Below are 23,510 nucleotides of genomic sequence, written 5' to 3' on the forward strand. Positions count from 1 at the left end.
TAAATGAGCCTTCTTGTACCTATCAGTAATAATATAAATCCCTTTTATAAACGTTGTTTAAATCTTAGGTAGGTAGGTAAGAGAATTAGGCTTTAATTGGTTTATAGAACATTATGGGATATAGAATTATACAAAATTTTGAGGGCAGGTCAAAATATATCCGTCTAACAATGACTTGATACCTTAGATGATAGTATAAAAGGTATTTTCTGTTACATAATCGTCAAGTGCGTACAAACAAGTGTAAGAATCTATTACCCTGATTAAAAGCAGTTTTGTTTGCATCAGTTCCAATTACCTAAAGGATTTTTTGTGTGGTTACATAACCTATTACTATTCGTTTCGTCGTGAAACTCGTCTGAGGATATTTTTCAATTAACTCCATAATAAAAGGATATTTCAGAGACTTATCACTTTAATTTTCCTTGATATTTTTTAGCCGGAGCTATGCCTTTGTCTAGAGAAGCAATTAATTTTTGTAAATTCCGAAATAAGCGGTAATTGCTGATAAACCGCACATTTCTAGCGGTTGCGTGTGTATTTTGTGTAATGACATAGCAGAACTTATTAATAGGTTCATCAAAGATTTCTTTTCATTACAGGCTTTTTCACCGGGTTATTTATAATTATAATTATAAAATAAATTAAACTTTTCAAAATTTTCACAGTTTCGGAATATTATGTTTAGGTAATAGGACTTATAAGTCGAAGATATGTGTAAAAACATCGCTCTAGTCAGTACTAGAAAGTCGTACATAGAGCACCTGAGCTAACAATAAATAATAATATATTTGAATTACCTTCATTTCTATAGTAATAAAAATACTATTGGAGCTGACGCAACTAAAAAATTAGAAACATCTCTTATTAATCGCAGATCATCTTAATTATTATTTAACACAACCGAGCTCTCGAACACCAATTAGCACTTTCATCCTAACTTTTTTTAATTGAGCGTTTCTTATCGAGCAGTATATCACAAATCCGTTAGATCTTCGAAACATTCACCTTCGTAAAAATAGTTTTATAGGCGGTGCTATTTCCACCAAGGCCAGCCTCATAAATTTATATGGCTATTTTATAGAGTTCTCGGTATCACTGCAAAGCATAGGGATTTCTGCAGCTGGGACAAAAGGACTCCTGTTTCACAAAACACGGTTCTAAAGGCGTAGGGTGTGGTGCCTTGTTTTGGTTAATTGGCTGCAGTGAAGTAGCTCTTGATATTTTTAAAGGAGGTACTTTTTTTCGAAGAAAGGGCTACTTTATATTAGATTAGCCTAATTATAAAAAAATTCGTTCTGCGTAGACCTAAGGGTTACATGATTATGTGAAAAATGAATATCACAAATATGTCACAATTTTACCAAACACGTTGAATATGTCACAAATGTGTTAAAATTTACATTAAGACTTTCATTGCGTCTCTGTCTGAACAGAATTTAAATAAAATAAAATTAAATTTCAGAAGAATAAAACGAAATAAGTCGTTTTCAATTTTTTTTTATTGATAATTGTATTCAAAACATTTTCGAGAAATATTTAACACTTATTTATTTGTTTCCATGATTTTCTATAAAGAAAGAAAGAGTTAGATATATGATGGCGTAATTTGTAACAGATTGCACATTATTTACTGTTTTTCTGACAACAAAAGACAAAAAAAAAAAACAATTTTCTACATATTATAGGATTATACGTTCATAGATGAAACTCGTGAAAGTATTTTTTGCAAGATATTTGGGATAATTTATTTCTGTTGTGAGAAAATATGAAGCGAACTAACCACAGATATCCTCCCGACAATATTCAACTATAAATTATGCACATGTTAATAATACGGCACACACTTTCAATCATATCGTTTTACAGCAAGCTCAGTTGCTTTGAAAACTAAAATTAAAAAACGAAACAGACAAGACTTATTAAGTCAACAGGAAAATGTCGACATCATATTAACAGGTAGAATGTAAAAATTCAGTATCGCCTTGTTCAAACTATAAGAGAGACATGTCGGTTGGGTTTTCTTTTTCTGTTTATTATGTTTTACGCTAGGTATTTTACAAGCCAATACACAAGTTTTGGAATGGGTAAAGCTTGAAAAATAAACCAGATTTACCGACTTCATGTATTGGATAAGGTCCTTCTTTGATTGGGTACCTTTAAATAATATTTTCTTGCCGCATTGAAAGATTAGGTAAGTATATAGGGCGGACTTTCTTTCATTTTCCGCCACCGATATTTCTCAATTGTAAAATAAAGTGGTTAAATCAGAAAACTATCAAGTCTCTGAATGGGAGCACATATCTTAGACAAGTTTGTTTCACATTCAAGTACAGACCGGGACAAATAAGTTCCGAATTCAAGCAGGTTGAGAAAGAAAGCGTTCGGCTAGAACGAATAAGATGTATGGGTGGCGATTTGGGACAGTGGCTATATTTCCCTTGCCTCATACAGAGTGCATTTGTGAGCGGAGCTGTCTCAGATGCAAGCTTATTTGTTTTGATCTATACCCTAACCTTTTCTAGTTTGTATTTCTTACTATTTACGAGATGTACCAGTGGTGGCAAATGAAAAATGGCCCACCCCATTTTTTTAAGGGTAAATACATCCTAATGGACGTAAATTACTCGGTTTTAGTTAATAAATAATTTCGAGAGAATCAAGACCGATTTAAATAATATTTAATGATTTTTAACGTAAACACGGTTGGCATTACAAGTTTAAATCAAAATGTAAACATAATTCATTAAAAAATTGTTGAAACATTAGTCAATATATTCTTGCAATTTCTTCAAGAATTTATTATCATCATCATAAATTGACGACAACTTTGCATATTACACACGACAATTAATTCAAAGTCAAAAAATGTTATCAGTTTCATTGACTGTGTAAAAATTCCACAATATCTATAACCGTAAATCTATTTTTAAGCAAGAGTAAAAAAACGATTTTACACAGAAAAATCATTAAAAATTTCTCCAGTCAGTTATGCATATTAAAATAATATTTGAATAAACACAAAAGTTAGATAATCCACTATTTCTTGACATTTCTAATGAAAAATGACCAATTACAAGAACGACACCCTTCTCTTGTGCTTTTCGGACTTTATGCTGACCCTCTTACCTGTTCCACAAAATAAACTGTACAACACAGTTTCGATACCCTCCAAGAATTTGTATGTAATAAATTTTATTCTTGTTTAAAATAAACAAATTATTTATATTTATATGTATAGTGTGGCAAGTACAGATTTTTTTTTATTTTTGACTGCTTGATTTCTAAAGAAGTATTTCCAGACCAGTAAAAATTATATTAACTTCACACTGGACATGCGTTCCTAACCTTGTTCTCGCAGTTTATCTACACCAACGCCAAACGCTGGGCAAACACTTCTTGTTCTCTACGGTGATTTTGTTTGCTATCGACTTGATTTATTAATGTTGATTTATTTATGTCTAGGCAGGTGGGCAGCTGATTTTCATTTGTTTTTCATTATGAAGACCTCTGGAGGCTTGCAGGTAAATCGTGGCCAAATCGAATTAATACATACATTGTTTAGCAAGGCCCTGTGGCGATGTTTAAAAATAATTTCACTTCGTGCTATTCGTTCATGTCTTTACGATTATCGAAGGAAACATACTCGGCACTTTTTTACCTATAATTTTTTATCCGTAAAAAAATTATAGGTAATAAAAATAAATATAGACGAACTATCAGAATATTAGTTATTTTATGTCGTAGGCAATTAAACTACCTACAATTCAAGGTATCTAAAGTCATATTTAATTACTTATTTATTTAAATACTTTAAATTTCTACCCAGAAATATAATTTCCTACTTTAAAAATGGGCAGCATTTAAAATAAATGTCTGATATTTACGGTTAACCGAATTCTATTCTTAATTTTATGATCTACATAGATTTTATAGAAACATGTTTTGTATTGTATATTAATTTATCGTTTGTTTAATACAAAATTGAATAGTTTTGGTTAAATAGCTCCATCTATCGTGCTACTTCCCACCTACGCCATTCTGTGACCTACAATTTTCTTTCAAGAAAACATAAGATTGATTATAATATGATACGTTACTTGAATAATTCCTACATTAATACTAAATTTTAAATATATAAATATATTTTAAGGAACTGGTAGTTTCGAAACAAATATGTTTCCAGTATATGATTGTAGCTAGAGAGTCCGAGATAATAAATTTCAAAACTATAAAAGATTTTAATTAAATTATATATACTTACAAATTTAACTTCTAAGAAAAATTATAGATTACAGCAAATATTTCACATAGTTTGACGAAAGTATATACACTTGAATAGAATAAAATAACATTTACGGCAAATAATTTCATTTAAAATTATCTGCTCATGCTACTAAATTTCTAAACAGACCATTATATATTTTATTTAAAAAAATCTATGCTATAATGGTGTTTTATAACAACCCCATGGTGTTTATGAGATGCAAGAAGCCTTAATTTGACTCTGTGTAGGTCTTTTTATGGGGGGCTATAAAAAACAAAAAAAGTCAGAATCTGAATATAATATGACCTAAAGGAGAAAATACTGAATGAAGTTAACAATATCAATGAGGTGGATAACAGTGCATTATAAAAAAAACATGCATGTAATTTACGTAGTTTGTCTAGAACAGGATGAAAATAATATAAAACCCCTTTTACAACAAGATCCTTTTTTCTTTAATTTAGAAAACATACCTCTGATTTCATGGCAAACTTGGTTTTGTGCAAGCTCAGTAAATAAACCAAAATATTATTAAAGCAAATATATGAACATTGTAGTCAGCAAAAATAGAGAAAAAACTACAAACATACAGGGCGTTCCAGTAAAAAACACAAATGTATTATACGTAACATTAATTTTTTTTTTATTTCTTTGAGGTCACAACAAAATTTCCTGAAACTTTTATTATTTCCTTTAACGTGAAGTAATATATCCTAAAAAAGAGTATTTTATTTATTGATTGTCTTCTGATGTGCCTCCCGATGCAAACCACCATTAAAATTTGTTAAGTTGGTAATCCGAAAGAGCCTGTCCGAAAAAGCGTGATGTAAGCCTTCGTCAATGCATTCCGTAAGGGGCTCGTTAAAGGGCCTTGGGCATTAAGAAATTATGTAATGAACTTCCCTATCTAATTTCTTTCTAATTTGATTAATGTTCGATCATCTACCCTAATTTGTTAGGCCAAACTAATGGCGCCGTTATTTACTCTAAGGGTAATAAATCACTTTTATGCGAAAAAATGGATGGGTGAATTCTTTTTAATATTTATTTAAATAGATTAAGACATGCACTGTGGTCCTACACGCAAATAACAGGGGGTGATGTTATCGCGACTGCCTTCGAAGATATAAATTTATGGGCATGTGCGAACAATAACCTACTAATTTGTGACACCTTGTATAACTGAGACCTTCAAAAGTACTCTTATTCAAATTTTAATTCATATTAATTGCTACCGCTATATTTTTATGTTGTTGGTGTGCACCACCGATTTGTTATTTACTTAAATCTATTGGATTTTTTTTCTAATGGCACCAGTTACGTTTGTATACTGAACTGTATAAGGACCTGCCCCGAGCTGGTAATTTATTCCAGGCGAGGAGTTTATTAATAGCGTCGTTGTCATTATTACTTCACATAACGTTTATAATTACTCATTTCTAGGGTTCGGTGAGAGCAACAGAATTTAATAACCCCAATAAAACGCCCAAGCCTAAATAAACTCACATGAAATTAGCAGTTACCGATAGAGAGCAGAGACGGACTCAAAAATGAGCAGAGGATGCTTTTCAGTTCACCATTTGCTTTCATTTGATGCCTTGAATCCACACAATAATATAAATCATGCGTAGTAGACTTATTTTACAGTTAACAGTTTAAAAAAAAAAGAGAAAAGTAGCTTAGCAGAAAACGAACGTTAAATATAGTAATAGAAATGTGTCTTTACTGAAAACGACTAATGATAATTCAATTAGAAAACAGATTTGTATTTTCAGTTATTGTCACTAACGTTTGGAATAAAATAATTTTGTTTATACAGGATGTTTATAAACTTGGAGAGGAGTTTTTAAAGTGAAGCAGAATGCATTTCAATAATCAAAACCGATGAACATTTAAAATAAATAATAATCAAAATTACTAAAACCTATTGAGAACGTCTGGAATCCTACGTAAAAAATTCCAGATTTTTATTTCGTATTATGATGGTAAGTCAATATGTTTTAAAAATTATTGTTTTAAAAAATAAAAAATTGATCTTGTGTAAAATAGAAAGCGACTTCGGTAAACGTGATGTGAAAAAAAATCAACTGTACATGCTGATATAAATTTAGTAAACTGAGGGTAAGGGTACAAATGCAAGTTTAATTTTTTTGTCAATATTTAATTCGTAAGAAATTGAAACGTGACAAATAAATTAGAAATTCGTTACTATACAGTCCCTGTTTGGAAGCAAGCATTAACATGTGTGAAATTATTTCCAAATAAGGTGCCTTTACTTTACATGTCATGTCTTAGTCATAAACAACCGCAACTAAAAATTATGCAATTATGAAAAAAATTTGAATTTAAAATAGTATATTATTTAAATAGGGAATTAAATACTCTAGGTATACGGACTAAAACTATGTTCTTGATTTTTTAAACACTACTCTTTTGCAAAATGTAAAACATAAAAGACAAACTTGTGATTGTCATTAAACTGTCAATGTCAGTAACTACAAATCAAATTCTTTTTTTTACCGACTGTTAAACAAGATCTAATAAATCTAGTACATAGTTGTAAAAATGAAAAAATGTCATACCATTTTGTGTGAAAAAATCGTTCATCTGACTTTCATTTTTTATTTGGTTGTGCTCAGTCGAAATAAAAAGTCCTCATTTAAAACGACATATAATTAGTGGCACAGAGTACAAAGCAAAAAAAATATATATCAGGATGGTGTCAATTAATAACTATTTACCCATGTAATTTCGAAGGTGTTTTTATTTTGGATTTATAATTTTATATCTGCAATATACAGTGTGACTAAAATGCGTAGCTAAACTTTAATAGTGAATTGTTGTTTCTATAAACCAATGTCCGGAACTTCGTTTTCGAGATGCAGATTCTTCATTCTTTGAGCTAAGAAATGGTGATGTTCCTTTATTATTACGAAAAAACGAGTGAAGTAATTTTATTTTGATTGTCCACAAACGAATGGATATTCCACAATTTTCTATGTATAGGTACCTACTAGGATGTTGTTTCGGAGGAGATTTAGTAATTTCATCTACAATTTTGTTCAAGTTGGACTCGATATTTCCAAAGAACTGTACAAAAATATGTTCGTATAGCATATGCCCTATAAAGCATCGTTTTCGAGATAAACATAACGCCAAGTATCTACGGGAATTATTGTTAAAAGTGACAAGACATTACTATAATAGTAATAATAATAAAGTATGACATTACATGGGGGATAAAATATTATTCTGTAATAAATACCCAACACAGACAAGATGGCGATGCTACGGTCGTTTGACAGTTTTTGACGTTAAATACTTTGTCTTGTCATTACTTACTATTACCATTAAAGTTGTGTGAAGATAAAAAAACTGTTACAAGTTAATGACAAACCATTGCTGGTTAGGATATCTGAACCCCTACCTCACAATTGTGGCCCCACGATGGGCGCCACAATTGAGAGGTAGGGGTGGGAGAGATTGTAAGAAATACCCAACACAGACAAGATGGCGATGCTACGGTCGTTTGACAGTTTTTGACGTTAAATACTTTGTCTTGTCATTACTTACTATTACCATTAAAGTTGTGTGAAGATAAAAAAACTAGTAAAAGTTAATGACAAACCATTGCTGGTTAGGATATCTGAACCCCTATCTCACAATTGTGGCCCCACGTTGGGCGCCACAATTGTGAGGTAGGGGTGGGGGAGATTGTAAGAAATACCCAACACAAACAAGATGGCGATGCTACGGTCGTTTGACAGTTTTTGACGTTAAATACTTTGTCTTGTCATTATTTACTATCACCATTAAAGTTGTGTGAAGATAAAAAAACTAATATAAGTTAATGACAAACCATTGCTGGTTAGGATATCTGAACCCCTACCTCACAATTCATCATTACTTTTGTTTCTTGAGAAGTTTTCCTTTATTAATTTGTACCGGAAACTAGTAAATACATACATAACAATAGTTGTTAAATTCGTCAAACCAAAGAATTTTTCTTTGATTAAAAGTAATCGACCTTCATTCGTTATTTTGACATGCTCAGTAATGTAAAATTACTTATGAAGGGAAAGTTATGTTAAGCATGTAATTTTACACTTTGTTTTTGTAATTCACTGAAAATGTAAATTTACAAATCGATAAATTCACAGTTTTGTTTGTATATTTCATGAAATATAGTAAAAACACATACAGATTAGAAATAATTAATTTTAAAATGTAAAATGTACAACGTTAAAAGAAAATATACACTCAAGTGCATAATTCTATACAAAGTGTTATGCATATTCAGTTCTTCTACATTTTCTTTTTATAGAAACTATTGCAAACAATTTTTATCGGTGTATTTATTACATGAAGTGAATTCTGCTTTAGAAAAGTCACTGTTCTCTCGGTGTAGGTGCCACCTTGGAACACATTCGAGCCGATTCACCCCTGCCTCGAGCAGGAGTAATGGGCTCACACCCATATGGAGCAAAACGCCAGTTCCGCCATGCAAACGGTTCTCATACATATCACTTTCTAATAGGACAGGCAATAAATAAAGTAGCAACAAATGCGTTGGTACTCTCAACCTTTAGTCACGAGAGCGGCGAGGATTTTTGCATTCGCGGATTTCAATTAAGGGATTATCGGCACATGCATAATTACCAACGTACGTCTTTTGAACGCCGGTCGCGCCGCTCCTCACGAGTATTTCCATGCCGGCTACAAATCGGCCAGTAGTTGGGTAATGATAGGCTGTCACAGCGGTTAATCACATCCGACGGGCATCCCCTGGTTCGAATCCAGCCGCAATGCCTCAGTAATGTGCGCGAGAATATGCGTGTCTCTAGATATTGAGTTGTACACGAGTGGAATTGCTATTTTGCGGCCAGGTAAGTGCGTTTTCCCGTCTGTTTGGTGCAGTGTTTGGTTCACTTTCTCATTAACTAAACACTAACATATTTTTTCCAAACTCGTAACTTTAAGTTATGTAAAACACGTGAGTATTCCGCTCGCTGCTGACAAACTGCTGCTTAGGTAACGAACAAAATTAGATTACGATCACGACAGCAATATTGGAGGAATCTGTAAGTGTCAAAGTGTGAACAAACTTGTGGGCACGTTTTTTTGGAGATTATTTAAGTGAATAAACTAACAGGTTTAATTTAGCACCATTCAAGGACATAAACGTGCGCGGAAAAATTACCGGGAGGGCATAGATACGATAACAGTTTTTTCATTTCATGGAACCAATGTTTAAGGGAACAATTTCTTCATTTCTTTGTGCACTTTCACCCTCGCGAGACGCCCATGCCCAGGAACTGGTTCAAACTATCAAGTTATATTTTTAAAGCGAAATGTGCCTCTGTTGGCCTGTTTGTGTTGCAGTTTTTACGATTTCTTTCGAAACAACAAAAAAAAATTAAACAGAAACGTACGTAGCAAAAGTTTATGACTCAATATTTCTGATTTTGCCTTAAGTGAAATTCTACACAGGGTGAATCTTAAATCCAATGTACTTATATTGTGTAAATGAATCCAATGAAAATAATATCTTAAAATAAGAAATACCTATTTATGAATATGCAGTAACTTTGAGTGGAGATTATATTTATACATTTGGAGACAGATGTACTGTCTCCAAATGCGGAACAATTGACGCCTTTCGCTTCGTCACCGTTGACTCGCACTATCTCCCTTCACATGCACTGTGAATGCCTACAATTCATGTAGTCCAGTCATTGAAGGTAAAATACGGCGTTACTATATAATTTTCCCAACAGCACCGATTTGCACCAAAATTTGGATTTATGTTTTACTTATCCTCTACTTCAAAGTTAATCCTGTGCCAGGGCTTGCTTTTTATTTTTTAGGGGTTTAAACTACCCCTATTTGAAAATAATTATAGAATTGTAGATTTGAGCCTGTAATAGGTTGGAATCATCTTTAAATAATAATTATGATGAAATGAAAATTGTCAATCCCTAAAAACCACCCCCTATGAGTAATCATTAAAAAATAATGTTGAAAAATATTATTCAGCAACTTGGAATAATTTAATCATATAGTGATATTAAATTAAGATTTCTTTACTGTTTTAATTTTTTATTATTTATTTATAAGTTTCAACCCTTATAAAAACCACCCCTTGCAAAAAAATCGCACAATTATAGTTCAAACATTTTTTTTAGTTCAAAATATAATACAATATTTTTATTATTTAAAATGTAATGTAGTTATTTTATCAAACCTTAAAAAAACTCCTACTGATTAAAATTTGCAATCAAAAATACGGAAAATAAGAATTTTATTTTATGGATTTTAATTCTTTTATTTTTATAACCATTTTTTTTGTTGCAAATAACATAAATAATCAAAAATCCTCTTCACTCTCGTCTTCCTTTTCTATTCTATTCCTAAAATTCCATTCATCAATGCTTCAATATACGTATACTGATATCTGCAAAAATATGTGATTGGTTTTTACCCACAACTCGCTTAGTTTTTATGCAATCAAGCCCTTCAAAAAACCATTTTGTAGGTTTCTTCAAGGGCTATAAATCAAATAAGTTAAATTTTCTTTCAGGGTTTGGGCTGAAAGGGCTTGAACAAGTTGCTATTTACGAACATATGCAAACTTGAAACGGCCATATCTTACTTAATTTTTATGCCAACAGAAAAAAAAAACAAAATTTTCTAAAAAGCAAAACCTACAATTTTGTACTCTACAAAATTTTACGTATCATTAATAGTTTTTGAGTTATTCTGAAGAAAAGACATTTTTTTCAAAAGCTCAACTTTTTTCAAAACTAAGCATTTTAAACCGGTCAAATTTCTAGCGCATATTACAAGTTTATAAATAAGGTAAATTCTAAAGTGGTAAGGATTATTTTCAATTGGGGTGGTAAAAAAATACGGACCAACTTTATTTTCGTCATAACTCGCTTGGGTTTGATGGTCGGTACATTTATAAAAAATAAAAATAAAGGTTTTTTCAAGCACTTTAAAAAAGGTTCTATGAATATTCCCTGAAAATGCATTGGTTTTTGGTTATTTCACATTCAAACTTTCAATTTTGGCGTTTGACGAATAAGAACCATCCTTCAACAAGCTATTACTCCGCTTGTATTGGGTCTACAGACACCATAAATACACCATTCTTTTTGTTTTTTTATAAGCTACATTTTTTATAAGAATGATTTTTTTGATAAAATACTTACTTTTTGAGTTATTCGCGTAAGTGTTTTTTCTTTTTGGTTAAAAAATGTACACTTCACTCGCGAATAAGTCGAAAACTATTGACTTTCAGAAAAAACTTTATAGACAAAAGTTGTTTAGAATTAGTCAATATATCCATTTCCGGTTATTTCCGGTTAGTTATTTTAAATAAAACATTTTTCACCCCCGAGAAGAGGTGGCATCCACCCCCATGGTAAAAGCAACCCACAAGGTCAACTTTGAAGTAGATACATCCTTTTTGCAAAAAAAAACTATCGAAAATCAGGACGAAATAAATACATATTAAAATTTTCGAACGATCCCATTGGCAGTCTTTTATTATTATTAATCAGGTTCAATTCCCAAGAAATCCCCGATAATAAATTTGTTAGAGAACTCCGATAAAACATTTTAACATCTGTTCAGTTTGTTAAACTCAAAGCAACTAAATTAATTTAAAGCCTTCCTCAAATCTCATACGCGATTAAAGACGTAAATTCCTTAACTTTTAGTCCTTCTGTTGCCCATAAAAACTACGTCAAAAATGAAATCATTCTTAAACAAACAGACACGTATAATTAGGCACACGTTAATATGCAAGTCATAAATATTAACCAAATTGCTACTTCCTTAATTTTTTCATGCCCAGAAGAATTAAATAAATGCAAAATAATGCCGGTAAATAATACAGCCGGGACCGAATGAATAGAATTATTGATTGATAATAAATGCGATGAAAAATTAAGGCTATTTATTGGTAGCACTAACAAATTGGATACATTTATATGAGATCATTTGAACACTGAATATTTATTTGACTGGTGTTTTTATTTAGAGGTCAATACTTTAGAAACTTGAACACCTACATTTATTTATACGGATTTTCCTGGTGATACAGTCAGCTGTTTACAGGTCTTAATGTCGGAACTGAATTCTTTAGCAGTTACTCATAAGACAAATAATTACTTTGGTTCACTATTGGTCTCCTAGGGCGAAACAGCGAATATCCTAATTTACTGTCATTACGAATGGAGCACAACAACCATAAAGTCAATAATTACTATCTTAAAACGCTGGCGTTGACGCAACTCTTGTACGAGCGATCCGCTATGGAAATAATTTCTAGCTTACTCATACTTTCTATAACAAATTATATTAATACTTCATTTACGAAATTGAACTTATTATTGTTAACGTGTTTTTGTAGTATTTGTTGTTGTTCCCGCGAAATTAGAAACCGTAATTCTTGGCAAAAAAACTTAATTATAGTACTTACATAAAATTATGGCAAAATGTTATACGTACGGTTTTTTTCGCGTAAGGAGGCCTACAAAATACACCGAAATATGAGAATAACCGCAACTTTTTACTTTTTCTTAATTAATTTTAAAGGAACTAAATTTAAAACTTCATGGTCAAATGGAAATTAATTTTAGAAGCAGGCGCTAAAAAATTAATTATATACTTAATTATAAAAACCTTACGCAGGTGTTACACATCCTTTCTAAACGTATGTCCCAAATGAGGTCCCCGTGGCAGATCAACAATACATCTAAAAGACAAATTCTGGCGTGTGTAGTGTATGGTGAAATATATACCAATTCCCAAGAAGAATATATACTCTATTTCCTCGTTGCTCAAATTTCAAGCAATTTTTAATATTTTAATGTACAAAATGTTGATAATTTTATTAATTCCTGCAATATGGCGTTGAAAGAAAGTCTGAAGAATTCAGCTGCTCGTACCGTCATCAACATAAGAAAAAAATATGTAAAGTAATGAAAATGCCTCGTTTTCGAGACACTAGATAAATTTCTGTCACATTGAAATGAAAATTTTTATATAAACAATAAATACACAAAAGAAGAAAAAGCTGTAACATTAAGTCAATTTCAAATTGAAAGTTTTGATAAAGAAAAGTGATGATTGTGCCTCAATGTGAAATATTCCTGATTGAATAAAACTAAATCTATAAAAGCAAACCCTTGTCTGACTTTTATGAAACAAGGGGTTTTTATTCAAAGTTTTCTTTGTAGTGCAGCAAAAATACCCGATTAAGTAATTAGAGAATATGAAACACCACAGTAAGTAATTACAGAGTATAATAATAACAAAGCTTTTTAAAAATATCACATACACGCAAAGATTTTTATAGATGTGAGATATACAGGGTGTTACGATATTCGCAGACACGGACTGTGGGATCATGTTAAGCTGGTCACAAAAAATGTCTCTATCATTTTTCAATCAGACCGATATTTTTCGGGATACGGCAGTTTTAAATATCCGGAAATAATAAAAATTTTCAATTTTTTATCATTTGATAAACAGTTATGACAAACGAATTGTTCAAAATTTCCACCTTTTGCTGCTAAACATGCTTCAGCACATTGTGATTACCAAAATAATATTTTCCCTGGACGTTGTCTTGGCAGAGACGATCCATTTGCTTGGACACCTCATTCTGCAGACCTAACGCCATGTGATTTTTTTCTTTTGGGGCTTCCTAAAAACGTTGGTGTACAAAACACCAGTGGTAAATTTGAATCAATTGCAGATCTGCCTGTTTCAATCAATACAGCAAATAATATCAGAGATGATACGTAACTCCATTAGAGCAGTAGCACAACGTGCTGAGGTATGTTTAACAGCAGACGGTAGGAATTTTGAGTAATTGTTGTAACTCGGTTGTCGTAATTGTTTATCTATTGATTGAAAATTAAAATTTGTAAATATAAATATTTTTATTATTATTGGATATTTGATACTGCTCTATATCTCGAAAAATACTGGTCTGATTGAAAAATCATAAAGACACTTTTTTTAACACCTTATCTAGCTTAATATGATCCCATAGTCCGTGTCCGCGAATTCGTTTTACAAAAATTGTGTGGTAAATTTATTTTAACCAAAAAAAATAAATAAATAAATAAAATTCCACGTTTCTAGATTAAAATTGAAGAAATATTCTTTTCTTTGAAATATAGACATGAATTAAATCGACAGATCAGATCGTACATCCAAAATATTCAGCGTCATTGTCTAAATGTATTTTCTTAATTTTTTAATTTACATTGCGGCAAAATACAAACAAAAAGAAAACATGGAGGTTCTTATATGGCATCACCTAATATACACGGTGATACACAACTTATCCAAAAGAAAATTGGGATCAATGTCGCAAAAAAATTTTTGTAAAATCATTACAGTTTCCGAGAAAAAAAATATTAAATTTGTAATATTTTCAACCTTTACATTGCTGGGCTACTGTAGTCTCTAGCGTCATTCACCCACGTGCCCCAGGCGATTCCGAATACTGAAATACGATTTTAGTATTATCGTTGTTGTGATAATGTTTACATTAGTTTTTGACGAAGTGACACGAAAGGCTTATGTGTATAGCAACTCGGAGTTGATGGATGTGGTTTTAATTTATGGTGAAGCAAGACAACATTTGTGTTATGGTGAAGCAAGACGACATTTGTGTTAATTCATAGAAACGAGGCAAGAAGAAATTTTGAACAGTTATTATTTTAATTAAAATTGCAGCAGAAGCACTTAAGATATAAAATAGGTGTTATAAAAACAAGCAGTGTTTTTTTTTATAAAATTACATAAGTACTGTACTGGAATTGGTACTAGTGCAACAATAGCGATGTTAGTAACTGGTACCAACTTTCCATCTCATGAAACATCAAAAATCATCCAAGATATTTGCGTGTACCTCGAAAATGAAGCATTTCTGAATCTATGTTCATGAGAATTTCAACCCTGCATAGATGAGAGAGACAAATACTCTGCGGACTAAAGCCACGTCTAGTTACACCAACAAACAGCTAAAATCATTCGTCAGCAGAACGCAATGGACATAAGAATATCAAAATGGATTTATTAAAAGTAATAATGAAAATTGAAATCCCATCTAATGCTATAAATATCATTTACTTTACACTTTGCTATTTTAATTCACGCAGTGTTGTTAGTCCTGCGCGTAGTTTTACTTTCGTACTATAAAACATGGTCTATTATTATTTTTATTACACTTTTAGTTTAATCGAGATTGTGGCAACTTTTAATATGCCCAGATAATGGAGAACACGAAATATTTAACTCCGTTACATCATATTTTGTTTCATTTGAAATACCTTTATGTTAATATTAAAAACACGAAATGTGTTGTAATTTTATTTATTATAAATCCGTACTTAACCGCTGCAATAATCGAAATAAAAAATTTGGATCGAAGGGGTGGCGGCCCATTATTTTACGATTACGAGAACAAATAATTATGGAACAATGACGTGTAATAATAATTCAATTATTCGTCGAGAAGTTTCTACGCAACGAAATCGTCGGCACTAATTGCTTTTTTGTGATAATCAAACAAACATTAATTGTTAATAGCCAAAAATGAACAAATTCCGTGTCCGATCAGATATGGTCGACCAATCTAAATTATCCGGCGAACAATTACTGACAAGACAAAGCCAATTTGATTTCATTTGCACTCTCACAAAAATAAATGACAATCTGGGAAAACAATCTAGATTTTATCGAGTTGTGTGTATGTAGATTGTTGCTTGGCGCGAACAGGCATTAGTACGAATCACGAACCGCGCTTATCTGATCGTTCGGATAGTTCTTAAAGGGGGAATCTTTTTAAATTTAAGTATATTCCGAGTTCGGAACGTTTTAAGGAGTTTATATTTCGCATGACTAGCTGAAAACTGTTTCTCCATATAAAGATATTACGATCCAAGAAAATGGAAACAATTTAAACTTATACTGCCAACACGCTTCCTTTTGAAAACATCTAAGGAAGGGTGAAAGCAAAACGAATATCTGCGCGTTTAGAATGTTATACAGAGTGTCCCGGAAATGGTCGGAATCCTTGTACAATTTTGAGGAAAGGTTCAATTCATAGGAAAATGTATCCTCAAAGGCCTACTTTTCGATTATTGAGTGACCCCATCCTATTCTATGGTTGTCGTACGTTGTCTTTGCCTATTCCCATAGTCTCCATTAGGATCTCCTGGCGTGGTGTATGGCGTGTGGTGCTAGACAAGTATCTGTTTATCCGGTTATTTTGGTGACAATTTTGTTTAAATTTAGTTGTTTGATTACAATAATTAAAAACAATAATATATATTGAGTCTCGATAAATATCTATTGCAATAGTTTCACTCATAAAATTTCACTTAATCGAGTGTGGACAGAAATTGATATTTGATTATTGAGTAAAATTGAGTAAAATCGGGTCAATCAACCCATATCCTGAAAGCTAAGCCGTTTAAAACATAAGTTTGTGGGAACTTTTCCCCCCAGAATTAAACTAGGATTTCACCATTTCCGTTTTTCCAGACATTAGTGGGACACCCTCTGGGACAAATTTAATGGATTTTTGTTAGAGGCGTTAATTCTTAAGTCTCGGTAATACTCACCCTGGCCACTTTGCTCTTTGCTCTTAACTTGTCCAGCTTCTGAGAAAAAAAATAACACCAAATTAAAAATAAAATCTTTACAGGATTAGAAATTGTATTGAAAAAATATGGCCGTTTCGCCTTTACCGATTCCAAATAACTATCTTCTTTAAACATTAAAAATAATTTTATGATGAAAATTAGCTGCAAGCTATAACTTTAAGTGAAAAATCAGTGATTTTGGGGTAACAGTTCTTGGTTAAAGTTTCAAAATGTAAATAAAAACAAAAAAGTTTATTGTTAAATTAAAAGTTACTGAATTTTATCTCTACTTTGATTTGACAAAAACAAGAAGATAACTTTAAGTAAGAAAGGTAAATCGTAGCTTCTTATGCAATTTTTAAGAGTAATTTTTAACATTTCAGTTTTCTCGGTGTATTTAGAAATGGTTTTTTACACTGTGAAATTTCTCACTAGAAATAAATTCTAATGCACCGAAACGTTCGTTTATCAATACAACTAATTTTGCAGGTAATTGGCAAAATTGTTTTTATGCATTGCCGAACTAGAATGCCAGCGGATTAAGTGAATGGCCGCTGCTGAAAAACGTATAAAAATTTTTTCTACGACACGAACTTTGCTGGTGGAAGTAACTGTCAATATAATAAAACGTTTATTTATCTTTATAACTAGGTTCGTAATTGACTAATTATTATTTTTGCGCACTGGAAAACCAGGGTTCAACTCGAGTGAGTGTATAGCTGTTTAAAAAATTATAGAGTACAAATCGTTTACTACGTTGTGCTGTTGTAAATAAATAGTTGAAATGTTGCATTGTTTTTTATTTGTATGTTTAAAGCGCTGATAAATAAACAATGTAGAGTTATAGTAGATTCTTTAATGCTTGTTTACTAAACACATCAAGTAAATATGGAAACATGAAAGCGGATTGTTTTGAAGACATGAAAGTGATGAGTGATCCAGATACTTACGAAGACACAGATGAGAACGAGAAAAGAGATACGAACCAAGACAGTAACAAGAATTGAAAGAAGAAAACACCGATTATTTAATTGCTAAGAAAAAATATGGACACAGTAACACGACGAGATATTATGCACAAACTAAAAAATAGGTAGGTACATTAAATGGTATTACACAGAGATAACTTGTCTTCAGAGCTGCACTTCCAGAACACTCTGTATAGTTCTTGAGACACCTCCGGTCTTCGATATCTACATCCATTAAGTTTCACTGTTATTTTCGTACCAGACCCACGGTCCTGATTCGAGTTTGGGCAGAGGTCAGGAGATTTAGCGGGCGTAGATGGGTGATCTGTCTTCGTAGTCCAAATAAAACCGTTAGTGATCGACTCGAAGCGGTGCTATTTGGTTCAAGTAATTTATTCAAATCAGGACGGTATTCGGTTACCTGTCTTCTAGGTGGAGATGCCCAGATAGCTCGGAAAACTTTCTGAATAACTGGATTAAATTTTCAATTTAAAAGTTAATGTTGCTGTGAATTTAAAAAAATATTTTCATTTACTAAATTTAAAGGATTGCATCAAGAAATTTTGCATGTTGTCCAATCAACTGCTGGGGACATGACATGAATCTTATATAAATTGTAGAGGAATCTGAATTAATGTTGAAAAAATAATTTAGAGAAAATCTGGATCAAACTTTTCTTCTATATACAATGTCTTTCACTCGAAAAAGTTGTGAAATTGTACCGCAATTTAATAGATACTACTTATACAAAACGTGATAACATATGTTATCCTGTGGCAAAAGTAAGAGCTGAAGAAATCTAATGATAAGGAGAGGTATTAATCAAAAGTTTTCACTTAAGTGTTAAATATGCCTAAATAGGTAGGTATATTCATCGCCTTCACAGCTGTATATTATGGATTATAATGTGAAAAATGTTAAAGGATATTCTCGGCAACAATAACTATTTACATCAAGTAAAACACAGTAATAAATAGATAATCTAAATAACTGCAACTGTTCTTATGTGATAATATTATTAGCTAAAATAATTTGCCATATAAATTTCCTAAAGAAACTAAAATAATATACCTACATATTTTCATATAACATACAAAAAAAGAAACCAGCTACAGTCCACTATTATAGTTTGTCCAAAAGATATTTAGATATCCAATTTTATAAGGAAACCTTAAACTACGTTAAAAACCAGGGATTAACGCTTCGTTCAGTTTATCTTTTCGTTATGTTAAAACGTTTTTCTAAGGATATTTTTTCAGTTGTGAAGAAAATTAAAAAATTAATGAAATATACCCATACGCCAAAAAAGTCAGTTATGAAAATAGTTTTGCCTGATCAAAAATCCCACACTTAAGAAAGTGGTATATAAATTACAAAAAACGCATCACCATACAGGGTGTTTAAAAAATAAGTGCGTTCTTTGAAAAAGGTGATACAGGGCACGAAAATGAGCAACTTTTATTAAGCAACTAAAAGCTTGTGATTTCGAGAAAATTAATCAAGAAAATTAACTAGAATGTAAACCGACCCTGTGCATCTTGTGCACGTGTGTTGAGTGTTACAGAATTACGCAGCAGCCGTATAAAACTTTGCCAGTGGTTTCGACATCAAATATCGGATAAATGTTATTTTACTAGAAACTCCATATTTAATTTTCACAACATTCGCTATTGGTGTGATGCAAATCCTCAAGATGTACAGAGATCTCGGTTCTAGCAACGGTTCAGTGAATGTGTGGTGTGATGTTTTTGTTGAATTTTGACCGTCGTTTGAAAACATATTTATTAGCACATGGAAACAACTTCGAACAATTTTTGTAGAGCATATATTATACCACACCCTCTTATTTGATTAATTATAAATAATCGGGATATAGAATTTTCTGGAATTTTCATTGGTATACAATTACAAGGCGAGTAAGCAAGATTTGAAATTGTCGTCAACTAAGGCAGTGAACAAGAATGATGCATAACCTACTTTGATAGTTATTGGCTGAAATAAAAAAGTTGCTGGAAGCTTGGATATAGTTCATTCGGTATATCCAGCTGCATTAGTATATCTCAGATGATTTAGCTAGACTGTAGTTTTAGACTTGCTATTAAAAACAACATAACTGACTTGTCCAGTAACAAAAAAATTCAAAACAATCGACCTCGCACAACAGTTCAAATTCTTGCTGGACAGATTTGCTTGAACAACTTTTTGTATACTTGCCGCATAATCTTGATTTACCACCGAGTGTTAATTGGGATTGAATAGTTCAGAAATGAAATCGAACTGAAGAAAGGTCTTATTAATTTAATAAAATATTGGCAGCAGAGTTTTGCCATAAGACGTTAACGACATTAAACATGAAAAGAAAATGGCTTTTTCAAGGACAAGTAATGTGTTCTTTACAGATATTTTAAAAAGAATCTACCAAAAAGAAACCCGCTACATATTTCCAAAGTTAACAGTTACATTTTACGTTTCAGGTGAACTATAAACTTTTTCCAAGTGGACTCTTCGAAATTACAGACCTCTTAAAAGGGCAACTAACAAACAAACATCTATCAAGTCGAGGCACAGGCAATGCCATCGACATAGGCAGTTTGCGGTGTGCACGGCAGCGAACAGTGAAGCAGTTGATTGGAACCGAGCTGCAGTTTGCGCGGAGCAGCGTGGAGTCGTAATTTTAATGCGAGCGATCGTAAAATGGTGCACAGACGATTTACAGTAATTAACGATTGCTTGTTTACACTACTGTGCGCCGACGACGCGATTTACACGCACGAATCACATTATTTCGGCCTTGTGAGGAGCTCTCGCCGACACCGGGTTCGCCGGAGAAAATGTCGCAAGTGGCACTGAAAAAAAGCTGTAAAGGGTGATGAATTCGGAGCGAAAAAGGAGTCGGACATAACGACTGCAAATAGCCGGCGATTTTTGCGGGGATTTTTGTTAAGTGTAAGGTCTGATGTGAGCAAAAGCAGATAAAAAAAATATAAAAACAAGTTTTTATTAAAATGCACTAACAGAAAAAAATAAACCAAGAAGTTCATAAAATCCATAATGTTGTGTAAACCCCAAACCTACAAAAGGGATGAATATGACTGCTCTATTGAAGTGTCATCAGCAAAAGTATGATAAATAGACACGCACTATCTATAATCAGTATATTCATGTTCTTATGCGCTTTAAATGCTTGGCTTTAAAACCACCTCCAAATTATCCATTAAAAAAAGAGAGATACAAATAATAAATTATGAATTTGCATATAATATTAACAAATTCTAATTAAAACTAACTAGAAAGGCAGGCAAACTCCGCTGACGTAGATATAACATTTTTTTGAACACCCTGTAGTTTAGTTCATAAACGCTCTGTATATGAAAGTCATCAACATCGGAACTTCATAATTATCAATATTATCGTCGTCATCAAGTCAACATGAAGTCATCGTCATCGTTTCCACCTTCATCTTAATCTCCATCTTCATCTCTATCTCTATCTTCATATTAATCGTCATCGTTATCGTCATTTTTATCGTCGTTCTAATCTGTCCGTAATTCAGACTTTGGTCAATTATGTAGAACATCCAGTACATGGATTTTCAAAAAAAAGCGTCTGGTTAGTAACTATATAACTTTTCATATAGAGATTTCAATAAATTTCTGAAATATACAGAAGCCTCTATACCGATATTTCTGACCTGGGTCAGTAACTATATAAATTTTCATCGAGAGATTTCAATAAATAATGTAGGAAAGTAGGTGGTGAAATGAGAAAGACAAAGTGAAAAGAAAAAAAATTGCCCGTAATTCAGACCTGAGTCAATTATGTAGAACTTCAGTATATGGATTTTGAAAAAAAGCGTCTAGTTAGTAACTATATAACTTTTCATGAAAAGATTTCAGTAAAAAATTGAGAAAAGTGAAAAGATAAGTAAAATCAAAGTTCACCAGTGTCATTTTTATGAAACATTCGGTACATACAGTGTTGCCGCCCAATAAAAACAAAATGTATCAGACACATATATAAACTGTGTTAAATTACCCAAAAAATGTACTTCTCTTCTGCTTCTATGGGATACTCTTTGCCATTTAGCCATAGACCATAAAAGTTTCATTTTCATAGTACCTTGCGAAATTGACGATTTTTTTTGCGAATTGTTCACATAAACGTAAAATTTGCTTTAATACTTTGAGATATCGCAGTAAGGTTAGGTTATTTATATTTAAATTTTTGCGATAAAATCTAAATATTTTTCACAATTCCTTTAAAAATTTAAATTTTTACAATTTTGAAAACTCGCTCTTGCTATCATCCTACTACCTTGCATAGAAAGAGATATGTGTCTGTGTTCTATCCTACCTTCTCAACTCAACCAATCACACGAAGTGATTAAAAGAACACCAATGGAAATCAAGTTCAACCAAGTTCATAGAATGTGGAGTAACTAAAATATTGATTATCTCCAAAAAATGTGCTGAAAATGTAAATGTTGTACTTTTGTACATAAACGCGTTAAAATGTGCAAAAAAAGTACAATTGTACGGCAACACTGGGTACATACCTTTGCAAAAAGCATATGATTACTACGATATAAGATTTTTCATAAAAATATTGCAATCAATAAACTGAAATATTTCTAATTTAAACTAGCAATTTCTTTTTGCCGGAATACTATCTGCTTAATATTCTTAATTCATTTGCAAAACTGTATTATTACAGAAACTAAGGATATTCCATTAATTAATTCTCTCCCTTAAATCCTTCCTTTTCTTTTATTATCATTCAACATTAACTGTTAACATTAGAAGTCAAATTTTCGCATTTATACCCTTTAAAACGCTACAGACAGACCCTTACACCATTAGTAGTTTTCACATTAACTATCTGCCATCAAACTCTTCCCAACGATGTTCGAATCCCCATCCACCACCGTCGTGTTCAGAGTAAATGAGAAGTGACATTATACACCCTGCAGGGTTCAAGCCCGGACCCCACTTGTAACTCCGCTCGCGAACTCTAATTTGAAACTCCTTCCTGGCGCTGCGCGTGCTAAATTTACCTAACGAGGCGGCGGAGGCATTGCAGATAAGATTTAAAACGGAATTAAATCGCTCGGATAAAGCAGGCGCTGCTTTTGGTGGGCCTGTTCCGTGGCGGAAGGTGTTGCTGGAATCAAGTCACTTAGCGCGCGTGGATACGCACCACAAAAATGTGTATTAGGTCGTAGCTCTTTCATAATATTACTAACTTGATGGCAATATTTCAAATTGCCTACTAAAGTGAGGAGTTTGGGATATGAAATTTGAACGAAATTCGGGGAAAGGGATCAAACATATCAGCAGCAAAATACGGTATTTAATGAGGTTCGCTCAAAATAGATTCTTTGTTTTGTAGTCTGAAACTTATAAAAGCAATTTCAAGTGAAACCCAAACAAACATAAGGAAATCATGGAAAATGTCTATCTAAAGTGATAAAAAAATAAAGTTTGAACCTCTTGTACAAACTTCTATGCGAGATCTTTCGTGAAACAACCATACACCACTTGTACCATCTTATATCCTTCAATTAGTTTTCTAATCATCCTTATGTAGGTACATCAATTCAAG

At 32.1% G+C, this 23,510-nt stretch overlaps 1 protein-coding gene across 2 annotated transcripts in view; it reads right to left on the reverse strand.

The window, feature by feature from the left end:
* Window positions 1-23,510, reverse strand: part of LOC108909803 (zinc finger homeobox protein 4) — a 158,930-nt gene that overhangs the window by 121,932 nt on the left and 13,488 nt on the right. For both annotated transcript variants that reach the window (XM_018714234.1, XM_018714235.1), the window contains exon 2: window positions 16,921-16,959. The gene's annotated coding sequence lies outside the window, so the exon portion shown is untranslated. The remainder of the gene's footprint in view (window positions 1-16,920; window positions 16,960-23,510) is intronic.

The sequence above is a fragment of the Anoplophora glabripennis genome, unplaced genomic scaffold (assembly GCF_000390285.2).
Source record: "Anoplophora glabripennis isolate ALB-LARVAE unplaced genomic scaffold, Agla_2.0 scaffold153, whole genome shotgun sequence".
Taxonomy (NCBI): domain Eukaryota; kingdom Metazoa; phylum Arthropoda; class Insecta; order Coleoptera; family Cerambycidae; genus Anoplophora; species Anoplophora glabripennis.